The sequence below is a fragment of the Stomoxys calcitrans genome, chromosome 5, assembly GCF_963082655.1.
Source record: "Stomoxys calcitrans chromosome 5, idStoCalc2.1, whole genome shotgun sequence".
Classification (NCBI taxonomy): Eukaryota; Metazoa; Arthropoda; class Insecta; order Diptera; family Muscidae; genus Stomoxys; species Stomoxys calcitrans.
In genome coordinates, this window is record NC_081556.1 from 6548204 (window position 1) to 6569134 (window position 20931).

The 20931-nt window shown below is 34.5% G+C and overlaps 1 protein-coding gene across 3 annotated transcripts in view; it reads left to right on the forward strand.

Annotated features, from left to right (window-relative positions):
* The window catches only part of LOC106095261 (putative polypeptide N-acetylgalactosaminyltransferase 9), a 315857-nt gene that overhangs the window by 40478 nt on the left and 254448 nt on the right, over window positions 1-20931 (forward strand). For all 3 annotated transcript variants that reach the window (XM_059369150.1, XM_059369149.1, XM_059369148.1), the window contains one exon: window positions 14525-14719. The gene's annotated coding sequence lies outside the window, so the exon portion shown is untranslated. The remainder of the gene's footprint in view (window positions 1-14524; window positions 14720-20931) is intronic.

Genomic DNA, 20931 nt, shown 5'->3' on the forward strand with positions numbered 1-20931 from the left:
AATAGGTATCTAAACTTATCTTTCTCGAAGGAAAAGGTACTGAAACTACCCTTTTCCAAAGCAAAGGGTACTAAAACAACCCTTTCTCAAAGGAAAGGGTTCTAGAATCACCCCTTCCCAAAAATTCCCTTTTCCGAAGGAAAGTGTCCTGAAACTACTCTTTCCTTGAGGGAAGAGTACTTAAAAGACGTTTTTCTTTAGGGTACGGTACTACAATAGAACTATTCTTACCTTTGCGAATGGGTATAATTTGCATAGGGAAAGCCTACGAACAAAATGAATGCTTTTCCTTTGGGAAGGGTACCAAGATTTCCCTTTCGTTATGCAAAGTTGCAAAAAACCCTTTAGTTTGGAAGAAGTTTACAAAACCAATCTTTGTTTTGGTTACCAGTACTTCCAAAAGGAAATGGTAGTTTTGTTGACCTTCAACTTCATCTGATGTAATAATTCTAAAGGGATTGTGAACCTTTAATGCTTCTTCCCAATCCCTTTAGAAATGTTACATCAGATGAAGTTGAAGGTAAACAAAACTACCATTTCCTTTTAGAAGTACTGGTAATCTTTACAGAACAAACTTTAAACCAACTCGCGTATTTATCAGATCATCAGAGTCAAATGAGGTGGATGCAATATCAGGTTATTAACCGATTTGACGCAGATGTAATAGACCATATGGAAATCTTCAGTCAAATCATCCCATAATTATGCCCTGTATCGGCTCTAGAAATGAAATCTGGTGAAACCTCAAAAAAAAAAAAACATCACATACAACATTTTAGCAAAATCGAATTATGATCGTGCGCTTTGCAGGATAGTGAAGTAAAATCGAAACGTCGGTTTAACTTGATATGGCCTATTTACAGTCGCTTTCACTCAATCATTTTTGTACAAAGTTTCGAGAGAATATCTTAATCAATTCAAAAGATAACATCCTTTTGATTCATTGATATTCGTGCAGAAAGTCAGGTTCGTCCAGATTATGCCTTATAAGGTCTTCAACCAGTATTGTGTTACAAAGAGACGAAGGATAAAAAAATATAGAAGGACTTTTAAACCTTTGTTTCAAGGACATTTTCCTAATTTGGCTTTTTGTTATTCTTTTACATTTAAGATCCATACCATTACCATGGCTTTCATTATTTTTCTTTGTTTTTGGTTTTTTTTTTTTTTGTTTTTTTGCGGCTCATTATTCCCTATTCACACAAAGGCCTTTTAATGCTCACATGAAATTCGATATTTTCTCTTTGGCTGGCATTTTTATCATCATTAAAACATAAAGCGAAGGCATGTCAATGGCAAGAGGTTTTGTTCCATGGCTCCATTCTTTGCCATATCATATGGATATGTGGCTGATTTTTTTTTTTTAATTTCAGATTTCAAGTTCTAATTTTGGGTTTCCTCACTTTTTTTTTAATTTCTAACTTTCCAGGAAGCTTGTTTTCCACATTGTTCCGCTTGTTAATGATACGCAGAATGTCATTGTTAAATATTATGGCTTTAGCTTTTTTCGCTCGCTTGTTATGCCCCAAAAAGCCACAGAAACAGTAACAGCAACAGCAAAACAAAATTTAATTTGGAAAATGAAAAGAGTGTAATTTCACCACGCAATATCTGTGCTAGACGCAAAGAAGGTAGCGGCGCATGGCAGTTATCTGGTCTAGATAACCATTAATTAGAAGTACCTGCTGGAAGAAGACGGCGTAGTGGTGGCAGGTTGAAGCACTGGTACGGTATTCTTGTTTCAATTGCTTTGGCATTTCATAATCAATATGAAATAGAAGGCAATTATAATTCGCCCATGCCGGCTAAAGATAGCACTCTAAGGGTTCCATGGAAAATGGGCCAATGACAGAGAGGGTGCCTAACGGTAATAATAGCTGGGCTTTCTGCCTCTCTCACAAATCTGATACGGTTTGTTATCAAACGACAAGGGATTTCATTAAGAGCTGCCTGTCATTTGAACAACTTTTGTTGATAAAAAACACACACACACACACACACAAAATCAAAATTAGTCTTGGGACTATATCAATTTCCTGGCCATAATTTTAATCGAAGTTAAATAAGTTGTACTTTGTTATGCAATTTTCGTTGGTTTTTTTGACAAATTTCCTAACTTGTCTCTGTCATTTGCTTGATGACAATACATTTCTGTTTAATTACTTTGTTAATGTTTGATGATTTGCATTGCGTGTTAGATTTGCTTGCGTTGTACACCAATTGTGCCGTGACGTGGAACCTCAGCAAAGAAACCTTGAAAGACCTCTGCCGAAGATCTTAAGTTATGTCTTGCATAACAGCTCCAAGACGACACATACACAAAGGACGGACTACTATCAAAAGTCGTTTCTTTTTCAAAAAGTCTTATATTGCACAATAGATAAGATAATCATTAGGTAGAGATTTGAATCTTCAACATCATTAACTTACGACATATAAAAATGCAGCGCTTGACAAACAGAACAGTTAAAGAATAAGTCATACAGTTTTTCAATATATACTGCTGACATTAACTAATTAATAAAAGCAAATGATTTCTACTCATTCACTCGATTTTCCACTTCTCAGACATCTTACATTCAGCTTAATTCCATTACACTTTACCTAAGCAACAAAACTAATACCCTGCAATGTGTCAAAATTTCAAAGGACAAAATTGAGAATGTGTCCAATGCCATTCATTTGAGGATAACATTTCTTCACAGCTTTCAAAGTTTCTATGAAATCATGACACGTTTCATCTGACAATGGATGACATTCAGTTTTTCTTGCCTAAGCTGTTTCCAAGAAAAACCAGGAGTGAAGAAAACGTCTAGTGAAGAAGGCGAGGAAAACATGGGCAAATGCTGCATGCAAAGGATTTGTGAAAAGGGAATAAATGTTTGCCTTTCACCTGACACATTTCTAAAAATTTTAGATACTTCTGAAAGCTTAAATATGATTAAAGGGAGGTAAACTTTGTATTTGAAAGAAAAATAGAAGAAAATGTTATAATTTCTCGAGGAAAAGCGAAATTTTGGTGCCATTTTCCAAAGCAAAAAGAAAAGTTTTAATTCACATTCCCAAACGATAGGGTATTTTAAATACCATTTCTATTATAATAGGATAGTTTTATACGGTTTTCCAAAAGAAATCGTAGTCCCAATCCGAAGTTTCAACACCTTTTCCCCAACGAAAGGGTTGGGGGAAAGGTGTATTTAGACTTCCACCTCTTTGGGGAAATGGTGTCAAAACTAACTTAACTAACCTTTCCTTAGATAAAGGATATTATACCTACCCAAGCTAACCTTTCCTTAAAAAATGGATATTAAACATACCCTTTTCTTAGAGAAAAGGCATGAATACTACCCTTTTCCCAGAGAAATGATATTAAAACTACCCTTTACTTAGAAGAAGGTAGAAGTACCTTTTCTAAGAGAAAGGGTATATCGACTAAGCTTTCCTTACAGAAAGGGTATAACAATTACGCTTTCCTTACAGAAATGGTTTTAAATCTACACTTTCCCAAAAAAGGGTATTGCTATGGGGTATGAAAACAACCTTTTTCTTAGAGAAAGGGTATTAATTGAACCCTTTCCGGAGAGAAAGGATGTTAAATTTACGCTTTCCTAAGAGAAAGGGTATTAAAACTATCCTTTCCTTAGAGAGGGAGTATTAAAAATACCCCTTTCTTAGAGAAAGGGTATTACAATACGTTTTGCATACAGAAAGGGTATAACAACTAGCCTTTCCTTAGAGAAAGGGTACTAAAACTACCCTCTCCTCAAAGAAAGGGTATTAAAACTACCTTTTCCTTGGAGAAAGGGTATTAAATTTACCCTTTATTTACAGAAAGGGTATTAATTTTACCATTTCTTTAGAGAAAGGATATACAATTTCCTTAAAGAAATGGTATTAAAATTACGCTTTCCTTAGAGAAGGGCATTAAAACTACCCTTTCCATAGAGAAATGGTATTAAAACTACCTTTGCCTTAGAAAGGGTATTAAAACTAACCTTTCCTTAGAGAAAGAATATTAAAACTACCCTTTGCTTAGAGAAAGGTTATTCAAACTACCCTTTCGTTAGAGAAAATGTATTAAAACTACCCTTTCCTTATAGAAAATGTAATAAAACTACCCTTTCCTTAGATAAAGGTCATTAAATTTACCCTTTCCTCAAAAAAAAATATTAAATTTACCCTCTCCTTGTAGAAAGGGTATTAAATTTACCCTTTCCTTGGAGAGATGGTATTGAATTTACCCTTTGCTTAATGAAGGGGTATTAAAACTACCCTTTCCTTAGAGAAAGGGTATTAAAACTACCCTTTCCTTAGAGAAAGGGTATTAAATATACCCTTTCCTTGGAGAGATGGTATTGAATTTACCCTTTGCTTAATGAAGGGGTATTAAAACTACCCTTTCCTTAGAGAAAGGGTATTTCTTAGAGAAATGGTATTAAAACTACCCTTTCCTTAGAGAAAGGGTATTTCTTAGAGAAATGGTATTAAAACTACCCTTTCCTTAGAGAAAGGGTATTAAAACTACCCTTTCCTAAGAGAAAGGGTATTAAAACTACCCTTTCCTTAGAGAAAGGGTGTTAAATTTACCCTTTCCTTAGAGAAAGGCAAGACAAGAAAAGTTTCTTTACGAACAGCGTCTTCGTGCCAAAGTTATTATACTGGCTGAAATGTTTGCAGGAAATTCTTCCTTGCCGTTTAGCAATCAACCTGATTGCAAATTTTGCCCATGAACATTCCACTAGGGAAGAGGGAGATACTTCTCACATATCAATGAGTGCAGTCCAATTCAAGTTTAAGCTCAATGATAAGGGGCCTGCGTTTTATAGCCGAGTCAGAACGGCGTGCCGCAATGCGACATATCTTTGGAAAGAAGTTTTACATGGCATAGTACCTCAAAAATGTTGCCAGCATTAGGAGGGGAAAACCACCGCTGAATTTTTTTTTTTTTTTTTTGATGTTCTCGCCAGGTTTCGAAACCAGGCGTTCAGCTAGGCCTCCGTAGCAATCAACCACTCGCCACGAATAATAGTGTACCTAGTTCGATGCCCCAGATATTCCTTCGAACACGTGGAGTTAAAAGGGTCCTTGAGGATCTCGACGTTAATAAACCTCCGGGCCCGGACGGTATATCAACACTTGAACTTTGTAAGTGTTCTTCGACGCTTGCTCGTCCACTACCCAACCTTTTCAAACTTGCTCACAGTGAGTGGGTCTCCCGGCGGGCTGGAAGATTGCGAACGTTCAGCCCATCCCCAAAAAAGGTGGGGCGAACAACCCTGCGAATTACCGGCCAATTGCGATATGCTCCGCGCTCTCCAAGGTTATGGAGCGTATGGTTAACCATCATCTTGTCAGATACTTAGAGTCCAATGGCTTTCTTAGCAATAGACAGTATGGGTTCCGCAGAAATCGCACTTTTATCAAAGCTTGTCGCTTTGGGAGTCGGTAATAACTTCGTTCGATTTATATCGAGCTTTCTACGAGATCGCACTATACGAGTTGTTGTAGATAGGTTCTCATCCGATGAGTATATATTGACCGCAGATGTGCCACAAAGCTCTGTCCTTTCCCTTTTTCATATTTTCATCGACATTCTATTGGGTTCGACTTCGAATACAGTCTACTACGACAGTGTGGGTCTTCAAACGGTCGAGTGTTTCTTAGGCAAAACTGATCGCGTGGCGACACTTGTGTAATGTACAGCGGTCAATTGTAAGTGGGACGCCAAAATTTTTTTATTTGAAGTTTTCAGGGTAATTCGAAAAAGGAACAAGAACAGTTGTGTTTGCTAAGACAATTTTGACCTCTGACACATCGGCTCACTTCGGCCTCTTATTGATCGGCCAAAACGTCGAATTGGGGGTTTATCTGCTGTACATCCCTGCTTTGGCACCTAATGACTTCTTTTTATTCACGCTCATTAAGAAAAAAAAAATACATGGTCAACGATTTTCGTCGCCAGAAACCATATTTTGGAGGTGTCTCTCAAACAGAGTGGAAAAAGTGCATCGACAATTGGTCCTCTTACATATTTCTGGCCTTATTATGAAAATGCGAATATTTATCATCAGAAATGCTTTCTCATTTACATTGATTTAAACGTAGCTTGTATATGAAGACAATCAAATTTTACTTGTAGAAGTTTTTGATAAACTTTTTTTTATCAAATCTGCATTGAATCTTTATTTGTTTACTATTTGTCAAATTTTGCTCTGTCCCCTTTCTCAAAATTCAATAAGTGGCTTGAGCTCTGAAAGATATTTTCAACTTCCACTTCTAAGAAAATCGGTGAATTCAAACCACGTTTTGCATTTTGATAAAGAGAGATAAAGAGAATAAATATCTCTCTTTATCAAAATGTGGCTTGATTTCACAGATTTTCTTGGAATATGATGCCATACACTAACCCGTTTAACATGCAATTTGCTATTCGGTCATTGATTTATATTTTAGAATTATTTTCGCGCGGACGTAGTTCGTTAATGTTGACAATAAAATTTTATTTTTGGAATTTTTTTCTAAACTTTTATATCAAATCTGCATTGAACGGTTATATGTTCACTATTCGTCAAGTGATCAAATCAAACAAAGAACACTGAACGGAAAGTATAAACCAGCGACAAGACTTCTCGATGTATAAATTAAAAAGTAACATTTTTATTAACAAGATAAAAAAACAATTAAATTTTTTTTTTGTTTTTTTTAATACTAATTTTATTTCAAACCTTAAATCTCATACCCCTTGAGCGCTCTCTGCTGACTCATCTCTCTATGACACTAATCGCATCTCCTACTAATGCTGGTCATAAATCATTTCGTTGTTTATTTTACTGATGTAACCATAAAATTTTTAATAATTTGCTATTGGCCCACCAGCAAAATGTTAAATGTCAAAATTTAAACGCTAAAAATATTCAAATAACCACCTCTTGGCCATTTCAAATGCAAGAAAAAAGTGTTAAAAATGCAAATGTTGTCAAAAAATGTGAAAAGTAAAATCAAAACTCAAAAAAGCAAAATGACATTTTGAGGCACAAATTGTTACACCCAACAGAAACACCCTTCACACAAACAAAGCGACAGCCCACAAGGGAATCCTACCCATCCAAGTTGTAAAAAAAAATTCCAATTAAATTGAAATATTAGAAAAATGACCGCACACGTTCATTCACAAATAAAAGGTTTTTTTTTATACATTCCTAGCTGAATAACAGCATCAATTTTCAAGCGCGCGCCTGTTAGTTTTTAGATTCTCCTAAAGGGAGAAAATCAAAAAATTCATATGCTGATGGAAAAAGCGTTAAAACTTGGCATAAGTAAATATATGGTGCTATGATGTTTGGGACTACTCAAAGTTTGCGTATTTGTTGTCCAGTATGTGTGTTGAGGAATCCATTGCAAACCTTCATGGTCAGCAATTTGATGTTGTTCAAATAAAGGTGTAATTTTATACAACAGCGTACAAATGGTAGATGCACAAATAAACAGTGGGATTTTGTTAAAAAAAATTAAGACTGTATAAAAAATAGAGCAAAAATTAAGAATATAAACAAAATTATATTAAATATTATTATAAAAACTAAAAAAATAAATAAAATAAAATGAAATGAAAGAAATGAAATGGAATGAGTGAAATGAATGAAATGAAAGAAATGAATGAAATGAATGAAATGAATGAAATGCATGAAATGAATGAAACGAATGAAATGAATGAAATGAATGAAATGAATGGAATGAATGAAATGAATGAAAAGAATGAAATGAATGAAATGAATGGAATGAATGAAATGAATGAAATGAATGAAATGAATGAAATGAATGAAATGAATGAAATGAATGAAATGAATGAAATGAATGAAATGAATGAAATGAATGAAATGAATGAAATGAATGAAATGAATGAAATGAATGAAATGAATGAAATGAATGGAATGAATGATATGAATGATATTAATAAAATTAATGAAATGAATGAAATTAATTAAATGAATGAAATGAATGGAATGGAATGAAATGAATGAAATTAATTAAATAAATGAAAAGAATGGAATGGAATGAAATGAATGAAGGGAATGAAATGAATAAAATGAATGAAATGAATTAAATTAATTAAATGAATGAAATGAATGGAATGGAATGAAATTAATGAAATTAATTAAATGAATGAAATGAATGATATGAATGAAATGAATAAAATGAATGAAATGAATGAAATGTTTGAAATCAATGAAATGAATGAAATGAATGAAATGAATGAAATGAATGAAATGAATGAAAGGAATGAAATGAATGAAATGAAGGAAATGAATGGAATGAATGAAATGAATGGAAAGAATGAAAGGAATGAAATGAATGGAATGAATGAAATGAATGGAATGAATGAAATGAACGAAACGAATAAAATGAACGAAATAATTGAAATGAATGGAATGAACGAAATGAATGAAATGAATGACTTGAATAAAATGAATGAAATGAATGGAATGAACGAAATGAATGAAAGGAATGAAATGAATGACTTGAATAAAATGAATGAAATGAATGAAATGAATGATATGAATGAAATGAATGAAATGAATGAAATGAATGAAATGAATGAAATGAATGAAATGAATGAAATGAATGAAATGAATGAAATGAATGAAATTAATAAAATGAATGAAATGAATGAAATGAATGAAATGAATGAAATGAATGAAATGAATGAAATGAATGAAATGAATGAAATGAATGAAATGAATGAAATGAATGAAATGAATGAAATGAATGAAATGAATGAAATGAATGAAATGAATGAAATGAATGAAATGAATGAAATGAATGAAATGAATGAAATGAATGAAATGAATGAAATGAATGAAATGAATGAAATGAATGAAATGAATGAAATGAATGAAATGAATGAAATGAATGAAATGAATGAAATGAATGAAATGAATGAAATGAATGAAATGAATGAAATGAATGAAATGAATGAAATGAATGAAATGAATGAAATGAATGAAATGAATGAAATGAATGAAATGAATGAAATGAATGAAATGAATGAAATGAATGAAATGAATGAATGAATGAAATGAAATGAAATGAAATAAATGAATGAATGAATGAAATGAAATGAAATGAAATAAATGAATGAATTGAATGAAATGAATGGAATGAATGAAATGAAATAAATAAGAAATAAATAAAATGAAACAAACTATATTTTATTAATTAAAAACAAAAAAAAAACAAAAATTTCATCACATTGTGCCTGATACTCTTTTTCTTCTATTTTCACTGTGCCAGCACATATCAGCCAGGCACGTCTCTCTGTCCCTGCTCACATGTATTGATATCATCTTCTTTTTTCAGCCCAACAAATTAAAATTCATAAAACGTTCGGTTTCAGTGGGCATTCAACAACAGAAGTTCATTCACTCAATCTCTCGGGCATGGCATTTTCATTTACAAAAATCAAAAAATATTAACTCAACTCGAAGAATGTTTTAACATAGAACCAAATGAATAATTATTTAGAAATCCAAAATTCCCTTGTTATCCATAAAATTGCTGCCGGGAATGGGAGTAGATGCCTATCCTCCTTAAGCTTTATTTAGCTAATCACTTTGGACTGTAAAACATTTTTAAAATGCCAAAAAAAAAACCTTATTGTTTTTGCCTGTTCACAAATTTTTTGGTTTAGTTTATGACGTTCATAAACTTTTGCAAGCGAGTTAATATTCATGCAACCACAATTACACAATATAATTGTTTAGAAGCAGTACTAGAGTTTATGTTGTATATTTGTATGTAAGTATATCGTTTGTGTTTTTGGCAAATTATAATTGCTTATCTGGAATTATAGAACTTCCGCTTAGTTAGCCGGTTGGCAGGGTTGCCATGGTGGTGGTGTCGTGTAACGAACATCTCAAAAAGATTTCAAGTAAAAAAATATAAGAAAAATTTTGAATTCGCTAAGATACCTTCTACTTTCGGTAGGTAAATGCTTAGGTGGTAACCTATAGTTGGCAACGCAGGGTTGCCATGGTGGGGGTTTCGCATACCGAATAAAAAAATACAAACGTTTTGAATTCGCAAGATACCTTCCACTTTCTTTGGGTTAATGCTAAGGTGGTACCCTATAGGTGGCGAACTTTGGTAATGCAAAAATTTTCTGAAAAGAGGGTGCGGATATTAATCCGCTCCATGCCACTATGTACATACACCTAAGCCAATAATTGGCTTGTTGGGCGCTCTAAGGCATTGTGACAAAGAATCTCAAAAAAAACTGTGGCTGTTCATGTTTGTAAATTTATTGTTAACATTATTGAAATATTTTGGTAACCCTCATTGGTCAACTTAATTTCGCCCATTTTTTATTCAAATGGTCATCACATTTTATACGGGCGCCTGGGTTAATCGCAATGCATGTTAACATTTTGTTTTATTTTTCTGCTTTGCAAAAAAGAATCCAGTGAAAAGGCATTGAAATGTGCACATACTTATCAACATATACTGGTATATGGGGCAAAAAGCAAAACAAAAGCACAGCTCAGTTGAAATGTGTAAATTTACGACCCATGATGGAAATAATAACCGAAAAATAGTATGATAATAAAAAATCCTTTTGAATGAAAATCGGATTTCAACAAAAGCCACTAATAATAGGGGACCACCCAAATGAGAACCAGAAAAACAAAGTACATAAAACAACAATGTATGGAAAATGTTATCTTGTTTTTGTTACACATTTTCAAGTGTTATTGGTTTTATTTGTTTTATCAAAAGCAAAAAAAAAAAGAGAAAATGAAACTTTATCAGTAACAGAGACCAATTGAAAACAATGGCCCATATGACTATAATGGAATATAATTACAGCAACAAAAAACTGTCCATTTTCAATGACATACTGCGGGTTGATTGCCATTCAACAACCATTTTTATTGAGATTTTCCTATATGTTCTCCATATAGGGATTGACATGTACTCTCCTTTGTTATTTTGCAATTGACAAGTGATAAAATTTCCATTTTTTTCATGCGACTAACAATAAAAGGCATGCTCGATGAGCCATAAGAGCTGTAGGTAGAATTAAAGGAAAAACAAGTAAAAAGGCATTAAGTTCGGCCGGGCCGAACTTTGGTTACCCACCACCTCGGGTATATATGTAAACCACCTTTCATCAAAATCCGGCGAAAATTGCATACCTTATGCCCCATAGCAGTTACATCGAAATATGTTCCGTACATATTCGTACATATAGCTACGTACAGTAGCTATATCTAAAAGTAAACCGATCTGAACCATATACGACACGGATGTCGAACGAAAAGCCTAACATAAGTCAATGTGTCAAATTTCAGTGAAATCGGATTATAAATGCGCCTTATATGGAGCCAAGACATTAAATCGAGATATTGGTCTATATGCCAGCTATATCTAAATCTGGATCGATTTCGACCAAGTTGCCGAAAAATGTCGAAGAGCCTAAGGCAAAGCATTGTCCCAAATTTTGGCGAAATTGGGCAATAAATGTGCCTTTTATGGGCTCAAAACCATAAATCGGGAGATCGGTCTATATGGCAGCTATATTCAAATCTAGACCGATCTCGGCCAAATTGAAGAAGGACGTCGAAGAGCCTAACAAAATTCGCTGTCTCAAATTTCAGCGACATCGGACAATAAATGCGCCTTTAATGGCTCCAAAACCTACAACCGAGATATCGGTCTATATGGCAGCTGTATCCAAATCTTGACCAATCTGTGCGATTTGCAGAAGTATGTCAAGGGGCTTAACTTAACTTACTGTCCTAAATTTCGGCGACATCGGATAATAAATGCGCCTTTTATGGGCCCAAAACATTAAGTCGAGAAATCGGTCTATATGGCAGCTATATCCAAATCTGAACCGATCAGGGCAAAATTAAAGAAAGATGTTAAAGGGACCAAGACAACTCACTGTCCCAAATTTCAGCAAAATCGGATAATAAATGTGGCTTTTATGGGCCTTAGACCCTAAATCGGAGGATCTGTCTATATGGCAGCTATAACCAAATCTGGACCAATCTGGGCTAAATTAACAAAGGAAGTCGAAGGGTCTACCACAACTCACTTTATTCACAATGCAAAGTAGCTCACAAATATTGCCACCATTAGCAGGGAGTATCCATTGCAGAATTTTTATACCCTCCACCATAGGTTATATATATATATTATACAGGGTGGCTGATGAAAGCCGCTACCAAAAAAAAATGTAATAACTTTTTTTCTATTTAATAATAATAATTTAATAATTAATTTAATTAATTAATTAATTAATTTAATTAATAATAATTTAATAATTAATTTAATAATTTAATTTAACATGAATAAAAGAAAAATGTATTCCATACACCGAAAAAAAAATGTAGCAATATTCATCATTGTAGCAATATTCATCAGCCACCCTGTATATATAAGAATATATATACTTTATGGGGCCTTAGACGCATATTTCGAGGTGTTACAAACAGAATGACGAAATTAGATCTTTCTGTTTGTAACACCTCGAAATATGCGTCTAAGGCCCCTTAAAGTATATATATTCTTGATCGTGGTGACATTTTAAGTCGAACTAGCCATGTCCGTCCGTCTGTCTGTCGAAAGCACGCCAACTTTTGAAGGAGTAGAGCTAGCCGCTTGAAATTTTGCACAAATACTTCTTATTGGTGTAGGTCGGTTGGGATTGTAAATGGGCCAAATCGGTCCATGTTTTGATGTAGCTGCCATATAAACCGATCTTGGGTCTTGACTTCTTGAGCCTCTAGAGGGCGCAATTCTCGTCCGAAATTTTGCACATAGTGTTTTGATATCACTTCCAACAACAGTGCTAAGTGTAGTGCAAATCGGTTCATAACCTGATATAGCTGCCATATAAACCGATCTTGGGTCTTGACTTCTTGAGCCTCTAGAGGGCGCAATTCTCGTCCGAAATTTTGACTGAAATTTTGCACATAGTGTTTTGATATCACTTCCAACATTTATGCGAAGTATGGCCCAAATCGGTCCATAACCTGATATGGCTGCCATATAAACCGATCTTGGGCTTGACTTCTTGAGCCTCTAGAGGGCGCAATTCTCGTCCGAAATTTTGACTGAAATTTTGCTCTTCCAAAAACAGTGCTAAGTGTGGTGCAAATCGGTTAATAACCTGATATAGCCGCCATATAAACCGATCTTGGATCTTGACTTCTTGAGCCTCTAGAGGGCGCAATTCTCGTCCGATTTGCCTGAAATTTTGCACATAGTGTTTTGGTATCACTTCCAACATTTATGCAAAGTATGGTCCAAATCGGTCCATACCCTGATATAGCTGCCACATAAACCGATCTGGGATCTTGAGTTCTTGAGCCTTTAGAGAGCGCAATTCTCATCCGAATTGGCACAAATTTTGTTCATCGGCTTCTCCCATGGCCTTCAACATACGTGTCTAATATAGTCTGAATCGATCTATAGCTTGACACAGCTTCCATATAAACCGATCTCCCGATTTTGCTTCTTGGGCCCCAAATCGGACTATAACTTGATATAGCTCCTCCTCCTCCTCCTTCCACATTCATTATTCTTTGTTTGCCTAAAAAGAGATACTGCGCAAAGAACTCGACAGATCCGATCCATGGTGGATGGTATATAAGATTCGGCCCGACCGAACTTAGCACGCTCTTACTTGTTTTTCTGATGTTCTCCTCAGGATTGGAACCCAGGCGTTTAGCGTCATAGGTGGAGATGCTAACCACTGCGCTACGCTGTGCTCCTTTCCTCCCTTTAGCGCAGTAGGCTGCATAATGAGCAAAGACCTCAGGAATCTCATGAATACGGATCCGGCCAGTCTTTGGGCCTTCTCTCTAATATGAGTCCTTTTGTCAACAGCTTTCCCACATAATAATGCGGCTTAGTACAGCAGTGGTCTTATGAAGGCCTTGCAGATGCTGTAGATCATAACTGAGCTCAGCATTTCTTACCCATCAACTTTCTGCGGGAGTGGAAGGCACGCGGTACCTTGCTGCTTCGTTTTGACATATTTTCTAAAGCATTCTTGGTGTGCTGTTGTTGTAAAAGAGAAGTAACGTTGCTTGGCTTATTAAAACAGAAAGCTGGGATATATTTTTTCAAAATTAAATTGAACTTGCTATCATAATTACATCATGTTTAAACTAAATGATTCTAGTTGAAATGAGGTTATTAATTAAAATGCGTATTTTCCCATTCATCCATTAATTAGGTCATCATAACTGGAACAGTAAAAGTCATCATTCTGAAACTGAAATAAAAAAAAATATTCAAATATTTATTCTATACATTTATAATCGTATATTGGAAAAACTTGATCTTTTGCTTATTTTATTTTCAATAATGACCATAATTAAAAATTATTAATTAACCATGGAAAATGGTGCTGCAATAAAACTATGACAATTTAACATATCAGATTTATGGTTCATATTTAATATTTCCCATCAATACAACTATAATAACTTTATTTTTTTCAATTTATTTTCAGAATTATTAAAAAAAAATAATGCATGAAAAAGGAAACTAAAATAAATGTGTGCCAGATTTTTGGGTATTATAATTTTTTCCATTTAAAAAACAATATTCAAAGTGAACACAACAAATCATAGCAGATTACCAAACATTGTGAGCAGATTTTCTTCAGAAAAAAAAACGTAAAAATTCCCATGGAATATTAAACAAGGTAAGTTATTTTTATTATTTTCAACAGCTCTTCTGTGGAATTATTATCATTTTTAGTGACTTCTTCAAAAATCTGTATTTATAATTTGATTTTGTTTGTTTTTTGTTCATATTTAAAATCTTTGCAACATATTTTTTATATGTTCATTACATTTAATAAGTGTGGCTACATTATGGCTTCCTTGGCTCCGTTTCTTTTACTGAATGTAAACATTTATTCCCTACCCCTACACCAAAAGTCTTTTGTATTGCTATTTGTTATTTTTGTTTTTTTAATGAGGCCTTAATGTGCCATAATCTGTGGTAAAATTTGTTAATGGTACTTTTATTATATTGGCGGTTTGTTTTTTTTTTTTTTTTTGTGTTGTTCATCAACATTAAGACCATTTGACATGGAAAAAGTTTAGCTTGGTAGCGTATAAAAAAGTATGAAAAAATCATTTAAAATAATCGTAGATCATAAAGGCATTATGAAAAACACCATTTTGGACAAGGCCATTTTAAGATTTTCTTAACGAACTCAGTGTCGAATGTATTTCATTCATAGCTTGGCAAAAGCGAAAAAAAATCAATCAGTCTTTAGTTGGTGTTATAATATATTTCAAAAAAAAAGTAACCGCTAGCAAATGAAAAATAGCTACTACTGTGAATGGTTAGAGAGAGTTTCTCACCCCACAAACAAAAATTTGTTATGGTTTTTAGCAAAGAAAAAAAAAAAATACAGCAATCGAAAGTGTGACTTAAGGTTTTATGTAGTTATGTAGAGACAAGTTTCGTAATGTTTGTTTAGACAAGAAGATAATGAGCTTCTCTCATTGCTCAAATGATTGTGAAAAGTTTTGATAGCGGGCGGTAAATGGAATTTATATTGAACTAGGGATTTAAACACCACTAACGGGACCTGGCCCGTTTCGCATTGCGTTCTTTTACAAAATGCGGTTCCAAAAATCCTCATTAACACCTGATCCTGGATATCATTGTCCGATTTAGATGAAATTTCATATATTCATTATTTCTTCAATATTATTCAATATTGAAGAAATTCAAGAACAAATTTTTCTTATGATCTTCTAAGTTTCTACAATACGTTTTGTTCCAAAAATCATTTGAATTTATGTTTTTATGCCCACATATGGACCACTGTGTACTCTTCATAATGGTTTGAGGCAAGTGGTTCACACGGCACGAAAAGAGCCCACTGATGTCAACTAGTTCAGTTCGTTCAATTCGTTCACTGCAGAGAGCTGTTCAATTGAGTTGGTTAGTTCATAAATTGAACAATCCTTATTTAGGCAGAGGATTATCGCACTGTGTTTTAAAAGCAAAGTCCAACACTTCTAACTTAATGTTCTGAGCTGTACAAAAAACTATGTTCCAAACATTTGTCGAGGAGGGTTGTAATTGGGAAGTATCTTAAATAATGGATAATATAATGTGTGTCAACATTTACCATTTGTTCACACCTCTAACCATCAGATGGCACTATCCGCATCGTTTGGGTGCCGCGTCACATCGGAGTGAGGGCAAATGAAATGTAAACTATTTTTTTTTTAGTATGCCACAGTTTATAACTTAGGATGTTAGTTTTCTTGCCTTTAGTATTTTTATACCCACCAGCGAAGAATATACCCCCAATGTATATATATTCTTGATCAGCGTAAAAATCTAAGACGATCTAGCCATGCCCGTCCGTTTATATGTTGAAATGACGCTACAGTCTTTAAAATTAGAGATATTGAGCAGAAACTTTGCACAGATTCTTTTTTTCCATAAGCAGGTTAAGTTCGAAGATGGGCTATATCGGACTATATCTTGATATAGCCCCCATATAGACCGATCCCTCCGAACCTCCGGGTTCAGTAAGCTTAAATGACCGTTCATTTTATGGAAACATTGCCCAACACTATTCTAAGGCGTTAGGCCACTGTGGGGAGTAGATCAGCAACTTAGTGAACTGTTAAGCTAGCTAACTGGAAGATCTAGTTAAGTGAGCTAAAATGAGCCGAAGTGAACGGTAACTTCAATAAACGCTATTTCCCAACAACAGCGAAAACGTGGATATTATATTGATGCACAGAGTTGCAGTTTACTGAACCAATTGACTTACTGAACGAACTAGTTCAGTGAGGTTAAATAAACTGAGCTGAAGGTTTGCTTCTACGAGCGACATTACCCAACACTACCGCAAGCCTATAAGAGTCCGTGGGCTATGGATTTGCAGCTTATTGAACTAGTGAAATATCTATAAGAACTAGTTCAGTGAGCAAAAGTGGGCGATAACGTTGTCCAATACTGGCGTAAACCCGGAGGAAGTTAAGCTGCTTACTCAACTAACTGAACAAACGGTTTCAGTTAGCTTAAGCACAACTTTGGCCAACACTATTCTAAGGCGTTAGTCCACAGTGCGGTGTAGATCATTAGCTTACTGAACTGTTAAACTAACTGAAGGAACTAGTTCTGTGAGGTAAAATAAACTGAGCTGAAGATTTGATTTTACGTACGACATTGCTCAACGCTGCCGCAATCCCATTTTTGGGCACCCTGTGGTGTGAATTAGCAGCTTACTGAACTAGTGATCTAAGTGAAAGAGTTGGTTCATTAAGCCGAACTGATCTTCAGTAAAGGTCGCTTTAACATTCATTGTTTCAGCTAAGGTATAATGTCAAGTCAAATGTATGTTGGCTGCAAATGGGTGATTCTCTCGATATTTGGCAGGAAGGATTTTCTTATGACTATCGCCGGATTTCAACTTCTAGAGTCCCAGCAAGCGCACTTATTGAGCCATCTTGCCAAAATTTCGCACAGCGCTTTCCGCGACGACTACCACATTATCTGAAAAGTTTGCTTCGAATTGGTTCAGATTTAGATACAGCTCCCATATATATGTTCGTCCGATTTTGAGAAATATTGCAATAAAGCGCTCATTTGTGAACCGATTATCTCGAAATTTGAGAGAAGGGATTTTGTTATACCTTAAGACATTACTGGTAAATTTTATGGAAATCGGTTCAGATTCAGATATAGCTGCCATATATGTATATCGCCCGATTTTCACTTTAGAGCCAAAATAGTCCGATTTTGTGAAATATTGCACTAAAGTGCTCATTTGTTGACCGATTCTTTCCAAATTTGGTAAGAAGGATTTTCTTATAACTCTCGACATTACTTGTAGATTTCATAGAAATCGGTTCAGATTTAGATATAGCTGCCATATATGTATATCGCCCGATTTTCAATTTTAAGAGCCACTGAAAGCGCCTTTATTGACCAATTTTGCCAAAACTTTGTACAACGCTTTTCTCGACGACTGAGAACTTGGCTCGAAATCGGTTCAGATTTAGATATAGCTCCCATATATATGTTCGTCCGATTTTGAGAAATATTGCAATAAAGTGCTCATTTGTCAACCGATTCTTTCGAAATTTAATAGGGAGGATTTTCTTATGACTCTCGACATTACTGGTAAATTTTATAGAAATCGGCCCAGATTTAGATATTGGTCTCACATATGTATATCGCCCGGTTTTTTGCTCCGAGAGCCATAGCAAGCACATTTTTTAACCAATCTTGCCAAAATTTTGCACAACGCTCGACGACTACCTCAATATCTAAGAAGTTTGTTCGAAATCAGCTCAGAATTAAATATAGCTCCCATATATATGTTCGTCAGATTTTGGGTAATCTTGTCATTTGTCAACTGTAGCTAGAAATTTGATACGGATTGTCTCATAACCCATCTGAAAAAACATCCGCCGAGGTTCGTCAAAATTATTGGGTTGCCAAAAAAGTAATTGCGGATTTTTTAAAAGAAAATAAATGCATTTTTAATAAAACTTAGAATGAACTTTAATCAAATATACTTTTTTTACACTTTTTTTCTAAAGCAAGCTAAAAGTAACAGCTGATAACTGACAGAAGAAAGAATGCAATTCACAGTCACAAGCTGTGAAAAAATTTCTCAACGCCGACTATATGAAAAATCCGCAATTACTTTTTGGGCAACCCAATATATACTTCCAGTTTAGAATCCTCTCCATTAACAACATGTATGAGCCAACTCAGCACATTCCTGCACTTCCTGCTCAGTTTCCTTTCCAGGATCACTTCGAGATACTACCAATCACGTTCCTCTATAGCACCAAATCATTTGTCAGAATCAGTGTGACCTAAATTTTCATGTTTCTGAATGTGGTACTTCCAGTTTAGCATCCTCTCCATGGACAACATGTATGAGCCAACTCAGCACACTCCTTTCTGATATTTCCTGCGCAGTTTCCTCTCCAGAATCACTTCAAGACACAACATGTATGATCCCTCTAAACATACTCCTGATTCTGATACTTCCCGCTCAGTTTCCTCTCCAGGATCACTCCTTCGTGGGCCCTCGTATTGACCCATCTTCGTCTTCTCATTTAACAGACAGATATTCGTCTTCCCAGGGCTAACGTTGAGACGCTAAGGCCTAAGCTACATATATGCCCTTCCCAAATCTCTTTTGGCCTCATTGAGTATGACCTCTGTCTAGGAAATGTGAGTTCTCGCATTGATCGTTTGCTTAGTTAGCAAAGTTTCGTTGGACCCCTGAACCACTACCATACCCAAGGCCCTTTCGGCCTCCCCCAAGAACTATTCTAACTTCGCCTGCAAAACAAACTGGCCTTAGAGACAGCCTAACTGAAAGCCCAACTCCTCGCACATGTTTTATTTCATTCATTTATCATCTAAAGTTTCCTGATGCCAATATTTGTATTAGCATATGATCCACATTATATCATAACTCATAAAAATATTTGATTTCAACCATCCAACAATAAACCTAAGAAGCTAAGAAAATAAGGCGTATAAAATTGCCCTAAGGTGATTATGGACGTTGCTATGTTGCTGAACTAAAAATGTAGATAAAAGTTTATTTTAAGCAGAGTTTAATAACACATTTCTCGATCTCAATTAACCACATAAGGGAAGGCTACTTTGCGGTCGACCACAAAAACAAAACAAAAGATAGATAAACCACAAATACTTCAATCAATCAAAATAAAGATATATGACGTCGACACGCCTGATATTCGGGGCAACTAAAAAGTAATAAAAAAAATATTAGCCCACGGGTTTTTTTTTTGTGGTATCTATAAAATGATAAGTAAGCAGTTTTAAATTCAAATAATAATTTCCACTGACCTTACAGAGATTGAGAAGGAGGTTAGAGAATCCAAAAATGTATTACCAAGCCAATTATTTAGAACTCTTTGGTGGGAACTAAAAGAGTTTTTGGGGTTCTATTGTAATGGTCGAAACAATAATCGATTAAAAATTGGTTAAACATAATCAAAGCAAAGCTTTAGTGAAAAGTCACAAAAAACACAAGAGGGTTCACACTAGATAATTACTTTAAATTTAAACTTACACTTTGCCTTATGAGAAGATAGTGTTACTATTTTTGAATATATTTTTCTTTAAGTACTTTAGTTCTAAAAACATTCTTTTATTTTCATGAACTTTCCTTTTATTTATATACGATATCGTGTGAATCTCCCTAATACATCATTCAGTTCATTTTAATCAGCTACTCAAGTAGAAGAACCCACCCGCCAAAATTTGCCGGAAGTCTGATAAGATTTCATTAAAAAGTTTTTAAGCAATAACAACTTGGGAAAAATGATATATATATTTTTTTTTTCATTTTCGTTTCAAAAAAAAAGAAATAATCAGCGAAACACTGAAGTCATCTGTGGATACTAACAATCATTCAGCTCAACTAATTATCCACAGCCATTGATTACAGTTTCGTTTCACCTCCAGACCATAGTTTGCGTTCAAGGGTTCAATCAATTTTCATATAAAGATGATTAAAGTTAGAGGTGGGATGGGTTTTTTTTTTTTCTTCTACAACTGCCTGGCAGCAATAGTCAGAGTTAACTAAGATTTCTTTGGAGTGATTTATTGAAAATATTTTATATTTTTATTTATTAATTCATTCGTTTTTCATTCAAGTGACGCTGTTACCCATGCAATTTGAAAGATTTATTTATCCGCCAGCCATCACAATAAAATATTTTTTGTGAACATTACTTTTTGGCAAAGTCACATAACAATATTTGAATTTGTATAGAAACAATAAGCAAGCAGAGATTTCGTAATATTCACAATTTACGAATTATTGTGGCAAGAGGGGTCAAGTAAAAATAGAAAAGAAGCAAACACAGCAAAAAATTC